The sequence below is a fragment of the Canis lupus genome, chromosome 29 (assembly GCF_011100685.1).
Source record: "Canis lupus familiaris isolate Mischka breed German Shepherd chromosome 29, alternate assembly UU_Cfam_GSD_1.0, whole genome shotgun sequence".
Taxonomy (NCBI): domain Eukaryota; kingdom Metazoa; phylum Chordata; class Mammalia; order Carnivora; family Canidae; genus Canis; species Canis lupus.
Window position 1 is genome coordinate 32,932,207 of NC_049250.1, and position 7,994 is coordinate 32,940,200.

Sequence of the window (7,994 nt, forward strand, 5' to 3'; positions counted from 1 at the left end):
AGAATTTTATCAAGTTAGAATAATTAGATAGAATATTGTTCCAAACAAATCCACTAGTTAATATTCAAAGCACCATTTCTTGAAAGATTGAACATGGACCCAAAGCCAGAAGCAAATACAACAGAAAGAGGAAGACAATGGTTTAGGAAGCCAGATCTAAGGGAAGACACCCGGCGTTCCCTCCAGAGTCACAAACCAATGTGTTAATCCCTTTCTCTAGTGGGTTGAACAGTGACCCCTAAAAGACATATCTGAGCAGAACCCCAGAGTGTGACCTTGTCCGTATCCAAATGAAATGCAAAGGGAAACCAGGCTTGAAAATTCCCTGAGCAGACCAAACCAGCTTAGTCATACAAGCAAAGCTTAATTTAGCTTATTTTGCAAGACTAGGGAGGCTAACTTAACCTTGTCACTCTTGCTTGTCCCTGGGAAGATCGTAAGTGAAACTTAAATTGCTCCCCAACTTTGATAGGACAGAACCACTAATCAAGTCCCTTTCATTTAAGAAAACTCTAATATTGTAACCGGTCACTGTGAAGAATAAACAGTTACTGCCTCCCTACTGTGTGAACTGCTGTATGACACCTACCTCCACGCATCATTCCGTGTTTTGCTTCAGGTGCTCCTGGTCTGCAAACTTGTCTTCTTGGTGTACACACGATAAACTTTTACTAATTACTATTACTGTGATTCATTGGTTTTACACCTGTTTTTTTTTTTTTTTCTTTTTTTCTGAACTTCTGGAATAAGGGTCTTTTAAAACTTAATGAAGGACAGGACCTAATGAGAAGATCATCCTAAATCAAGGTGGGCTCTACAGGCAACAGCAAGAAGCCCCGTAAAAGCCAGAAGGAGAAGACACAGAGGGGAAAGCTGCGTGAAAATAGCAGCAGCAACTGGAGGGCAGCCACCTGCTAAGGAGAGCCAAGGATTGCCAGCAACCACCAGAAGATAGGAGAGAAGCAGAACGCAGGTTTTTTCCTTTTTTTTTTTTTTTTTTAAGATTTTATTCATTCATTTGAGATAGAGCAAGAGAGAGAGAGAGAGAGCCTGAGTGGGGGGTGGGCAGAGGGAGAGGGAGAAGCACGCTCCCCACTGAGCAAGGGGCTTGACATGGGGTTCCATCCCAGGACTCCAGGATCATGATCTCAGCCGAAGGCAGACGCTTAACCGACTGAGCCACCCAGGCACCCCAATTTCTGGTGTTTTAAGCTATGCTGTTTGTGATCATTTATTACAGCAGCCCTGGGAAACTAATGCACCATCTTAAGTCTCCAGATTAAAATTCACACTAATTTAGGGCGCCTGGGTGGCTCAGTTGGTTAAGCGTCCAACTCTTGATTTCAGCTCAAGTCATGATCTCAGGATCCGGGTGTCGAGCCCCCCCAACGTGCATGCATTGGGCTCTGAGCTGGACTTGGAGCCTGCTTAAGATTCTTTACTGCTCCCTCTGCTGCTCCCTATGGCCGCGTGCACTCTCTCAATAAATAAACATCACACTAATTCCTGTTTTAGATTTTAAAAACATTATCTGTGAATTAAACTCTAGGTTACAGTGACTTTTTCAAAGTGAAGAAGCTTAAATATTAAATATTTGTAACAAATATCCCAAATACAAAGCAGTAACTATTTGTCATATTAAGTTGAAGATGTTTAGATGTTAGCCTACGTATTTTAACGTTCCAGAAGTTTATACACTTAGAGGCTATTCACCATCACATTTGTATATGACATATTTTAATAGACAATGGTATGATAAGCAATAGAATGAAAAAAATACAACTCGTATGTGCATGATTCCTATTATTCAGATTATGTCAACCAGACATAGAATTCCCCAAAATATAGTTATCAACCTTGTGCTTATATCACAGAATGTACACCTCCTTGACAAACATTTTTTACATATGCAAGCAAAGATAATAGTAAGTCATTGCACAACTGCCAGGAGACAAGGAGAAAGGGTAAGAGAGACTTTACTAAGATGAGAATATTCCAGACATAATAATACAAGACAAAATCCAAATGCATATAAGACGGTGATGAAAGATAAGCTAATACTATTGTTAAGGATAAATTTGTTTTTCCTATTTTAGAAAAAAATAGAAATCATTTCATGAAAGTAATAAGAAAAAAGGAAACACAAGGCTTCTTGTATTTTAATTTTTTTAATTTTTTTTACAAAATAATCTGGGTGTTCTTTCTATTCCTATTAAGCTTGGTGAAGGAAAGAAAAGAACATCCAAATAAGTATTTTGAAATTCGTTTGCAATACCTAATTTCACCAGAGGATGGTAGGATTGGGTCAAAACATATGCTCAAAGAGCTACTTTCTCTTTTTCTCCCAGGAGTTCACACAACAAAGGCATAGGTTATCTCTAACTTGTGGAACTGTCAAAATCTGTTTATTCAAAAGCAAATACTAGCGCAGGGTGCCTGGCTGGCTCAGTTGGTGGAGTGTGCAACTCTTTTTTTTTTTTTTTTTTTTGAGTGTGCAACTCTTGATCTTGGGGCTGTGAGTTTGAGCCCCACATTGGGTGTAAAGATTAGTTTAAAAAAATAAAATCTTTAAAATAAAAAACAAAATAGGAAGGTGATACATGCATACTGTTGCTTGTTAGTACGGTTGATTTGCTTGTTAGTATGTTTCTTTATTTTATTTTATTTTATTTTTTTCACAAGACACACAGAGAGAGATGCAAAGACATAGGCAGAGGGAGAAGCAGGCCCCCCACAGGGACCCCAATGCAGGACTCGATCCCAGGACCCTGGGATCATGACCTGAGCCGAAGGCAGATGCTCAACCACTGAGGCACCCAGGCATCCCTGTTAGTGTGTCATCTGGGGCAGGGGGAGAAGGGTGGGGAACACTCCCATCCTGGGACATTAACATACATCCTACAAGTTCCTTGTCCCGTCAGACCGACATAACAAGAAGTTCAGCCTGTGAAAGAACATTTTTCAAAGAGACATTTATAAACAAACTGGGTTGATTCTTAAGAACTTTGCAAAAGTTGGAGAGAAGGGCACTTGTGACCCAACCACAATCTTCCGTTCAAAACCCTTAAAGGGGGATCCCTGGGTGGTGCACAGCGGTTTGGTGCCTGCCTTTGGCCCAGGATCGCGATCCTGGAGACCCGGGATCGAATCCCACGTCAGGCTCCCGGTGCATGGAGCCTGCTTCTCCCTCTGCCTGTGTCTCTGCCTCTCTGTCTCTCTCTGTGTAACTATCATGAATAAATAAATAAAATCTTAAAAAAAAAAAAAAAAAAAACCCTTAAAGGGTTGGGGGACACGTTGGGAAGGTCCAGGAGCAGCCAGCAAAAAACAGAAAGGTGTCTCTTCCTACTCATGAAAATGCCCCATGTGCACTCCACTAGGCATCTTACGCTCTTCCCATCTAATGCACCCAACTTCTAGGAAAAGATGGAGAGATTTTGGTCTTCAACAGGAACTGGAGCTGCTGGTGGGAGAATGCTTGAGGGCAAGGGTAGGCCTTGAATCGTCCCCATTTTATTCTCAAACAGTCACTGAGTTCCTGGTAGGTGCCGACTACCGCATTCTGGGGTTCCAAAGGTAAATAAGGTCTGGTCCCTAAGCCTGAGAAGTGAAAGATGTTGAGCTAAGCACTGTCAGCCATCAGGCCCTCTGGCCTGCGGGTTCTCTCAATAATGCTGTAGTTACCCTGAGAAACCATGGGGCTCGGTGTCAAGCTCCCCCAGTAGCCCCCCAGAGGCTCTGAGTCACTGTCATCCCTCTACCTGGGATCCAGGCTTTTAGGCAAACAGGCTTGAGCAATGGGATGCATAAGGGGCCCAGGCGACCCCCAACCAGGCTGCATACAGACAGGCCCAGCAGGGGACCCACCTCAAAACATGCATAGGTCCTTCCTGGCCAATGGGCTACTTACAGCCAGGCACAGTCCACCCAAATAGGGAGGATTCCTTAGTCACCTTACTTCCTCATCTTCCCCCTTTAAAAACAGACTCCTAACTCTGGGAAACGACCAAGGGGTGGTGGAAAGGGAGGTGGGCGGGGGTGGGGGTGACTGGGTGACGGGCACTGAGGGGGGCACTTGATGGGATGAGCACTGGGTGTTATGCTATATGTTGGCAAATTGAACTCCAATAAAAAAAAAAAAGAAGAACTATTCTGTCTAGAGACGGAATAAAAAAATAAAAAACAAGTGAAGGGCATAATCCTTCAACTGATGTTGAATAGGGCTGGTGGGGGTGGCGGTGGAGGGTGGCTATGATGGAGACTACTAGGACAACAGATGAAATTTGAACATTGACTGTGAGCTAAATGGTAGTATTCCATCACAGTTAAATTTCCTAATTTTTTCTTAATTGCACTGTGATTCTATAGGAAAATTTTCTCCTTCTTAAGAAACACAAACTAGGGATAAATAGGGAAAAATGAATGGATGAATGGATGAAGGGATGGATGATGCATACATCAATCAATCAATCGACTGACTGGCCTAGTGAAAAATTTTGAAACCTGTCAAGTGAAACAGAAACCTCACTGATGTCAGTGTTTAGAAGAACAATAAGTAATTAGTAAACAGATGTGTCAAAGAACCATATGCAATAAGAAATAAATCAATAAAAATTGCAACATCTACTATGTAAGCCCTAACAATATATAATTAATTCAATAAACAAAATGAATAAACATTTAAGTTGAAATGCAAAGATTTATTGAACTAAAAGCTCTTGTAATTGGTTTCATTGTTAATAGATGTTATATTAGAAATATGCTATGACATCATGTCAATTTTAAGTTAAAAAAATAATTGGGGGATTTTAACCATAAAATAGTCCACAGAAATCAAATTCCAGATATAGGTTGATGATTTAAATCCTCAGTCACTGTCCTTAAAAATCTTAATTTTTAAACTGAAGCACTAATAAAAAAATGACACAACTAAATAAATATAAATATAAATATAAATATAAATATAAATATAAATATAAATATAAATATAAATATAAATAAAAACAGCCCCCATCCACTGCCTGGAGGCAGACAGCCTGCCCACCTTCTGGTGGCTTCCATAAACTTCCATCTCCTTTGTTCTGCCTCCAGTGAATTCTTTCACCTCCTGTGCCACCAGCTTCCACGATCGTCACCTCACATTTGGGGGGCCCCCATCCCATCAAGAGACACCCAATTCAGGTACCACATTCCTGACCCTTCTTCTCTGGCCCCTGCTGCCCCAGACAGGGATAACTTCCCTGGATAACCTCCTGCCTGTGCTCATCTCTGAGACTCAACCCATCTTCCCAGGTCGGCCCTATCTCCCCCACAACCTCGCTCTGCACCCCGCAATCAGTAACCTCTGTTGGCTGCAATAACTAGTCCTTCCTGACTTTGGCCCAGAGGATACCTGCAGGCGGGCTCTTTAAGCCTGGCTTTTGATAGAAAGGCACCTCAGGGTAATCGGCATAAGCAAAGAACACAAAAGTAAATTACTCCTAGAAATGACAAATATTTACATCATAACTTCAGGCAATATTGAATCTTACTATCTCTTCGCGTGGACTTGGACAAAAGGGCCTGCCTTTTGCATTCTGACCTTCTGGAATTGATCCAACATAGAGATGGAAGGAGGAGTTCTGAGTTTTTAACTCCAGATCTGCTAATTCACCTGCTGTGCGACCATGCAACAGTTACCGCGCATCTCTGAGCCTAGGCTTCCTCACCTGGAAAATCAAATTAAGGATAATACTTCATATAGGGTTGTTGTTAGGTTGTTGTGAGGACTAAACGAAATAATATACGTTAAGGGTATTGGGCATAGCACTCGGCACAGAGTGAGTGTTCAACCAACGTTAGGGGAGAATAACCTGGCTACATGTTAAAGCTATTTTCTAGCTCTTTAAAAAAATCTGAAAGCACTCACATTAGATTTTTTATTGCTTGTATTTTTATTCTGAAAGGTTCAAGTGGAAAATAGGCAAACTATCCAATTATATAAAGAACCAATTTTCACATCCGGTTAGTCCATCCCCAATTCCTCTAGGGCTACCTACTCAGGCTTCTCCCTTTTGTTATTTTTTCCCTCCTGCCACTTGCATTTTTTAACCGGATTTTCTTTTATTATAAAGACAATGCATCCGTTTTAAAACTTTTAAGGTAGAAAGAGGTATAAAATGAAAAATGAACTTTTCTCTTCCATCACTGACTTCCTATTCTTTTTTTTTCCCCTGAGATAATCACTATCTCTATCAAATTCTTACGAATCTTCAAGCTTCCGAATATATATTCCATACAAATAAGGTCATACTACAATACCCCCTGCACCTTGCCTTTTCATTTAACACAATAGTATGTCATATAACAAAAGATACAGATCCACCATGGCTTTTTTAGTCCTTTGCTTAAATGTGACATGCTTTATTTGAGTTCCCCGATTGATGGATATTTATTTGTGATTCTTGTTTACATAAATAGCAGTGTTTTCTATGCTTTGGTACACATGTCTTGACACCCTTTGGCAAGAATATGGGTAAGACAAATTTCTAGAAATGCCTGCTATTAGGCCAAAGGGTCGATGCATTTTTAATTTGAATAGATATTGCTGCCAAACTGTTCCCCTATGGGGTAGAACCAGATTGCACTCTGATCTCTCAGTGGAGCATGACACTATCTGCTCTCCTGTAACCTTTCACCAAATGTATTATCCACGTTTTGAACTGCATTAATCTGATAGATGAAAAATTTTTATCTCTTTGTTGTTTGAATTTTCATCTTTTTAATTAGGAGTGAAATTGAGCATTTTCCACCTACTCATTGGACATTTGTGTTTTTATAAACTACTTGTCAAAACATTTGCCCATTTTCCTGTTTTTTTTTTTATGACTCTAAGTTCTTAGTAAATAACCCACTGTTTGTTGTATGTGGTGCAGCATTATAATTTATAGTGAAAATATTGCTGTCACTAATTATACATTCACATTCATACTTATATATCACACAAAATTATTCCATTTATGCAACCTAAAGTAGAAAATTGAGACTGATTTTATAGTTATAGGAAATGTCTACTTTAGCATTTTATTTTTTTATTTTTTTATTTTTTTAAAGATTTTATTTATTTATTCATTAGAGACAGAGAGAGAAAGGCAGAGACACAGGCAGAGGAAGAAGCAGGCTCCATGCAGGGAACCCGATGTGGGACTCAATCCCGGGTCTCCAGGATTACGCCCTGGGCTGAAGGCGGCGCTAAACCGCTGAGCCACCCGGGATGCCCTACTCTAGCATTTTATTATTGTGTGTCATTAAACATATTAAGTGATACCAACTGATGAACCATTACGTACTATATCCATTCATCCAAGTGTCCCACAGATATATTTATTAGTAATATTTCAGTCTATGTACCACTTTACAAAAATTTGCTGTACTAAAGATCAGACCATATTTGCCTAGCCTGGAGAACTGAGTTTTAGAGCTTACTTCTCTTAATATGCCTTTTATAATTATTCCAGGGTAGGTATTTAGAGTCATCAAGATATTTGATGAGATGATTCTAGAAGGAACCTGTGATAATCAGAAAGAGTTGACAGGAGAAGAATGAAGCAAGAGGATCACATACTGTTTTGTGAACCATAGTGGGTGATAAAGGCTAACACTAGAAAAAAAATCACTATTGTCTGACTCCACAAAATTCCCATTTCCAGTGAGTCATGCCCCAATTAAACTATGAGTGTCTTAGGAATAGAAAATGTATTTTCAGATTCTTTTTAAAAAACTTATATTGTGGTAAGATGAAACCTACCTTCTTAACAAAATTTTAAGTGTATAATACATTTTCATGGACTCTGAGTACTAGGTCATATGCCAAAGCTCTAGAGCTTATTCATTCATCTTGTTTAACCAAAACTTTGTACTCATTAATTAGTAATTCCCTATTTCCTCTCTCTTCAGCCCCTGGCAATCACGAAGCCACCCTTTGATTCTGAGTTTGACTTATTTTAGACACCTCA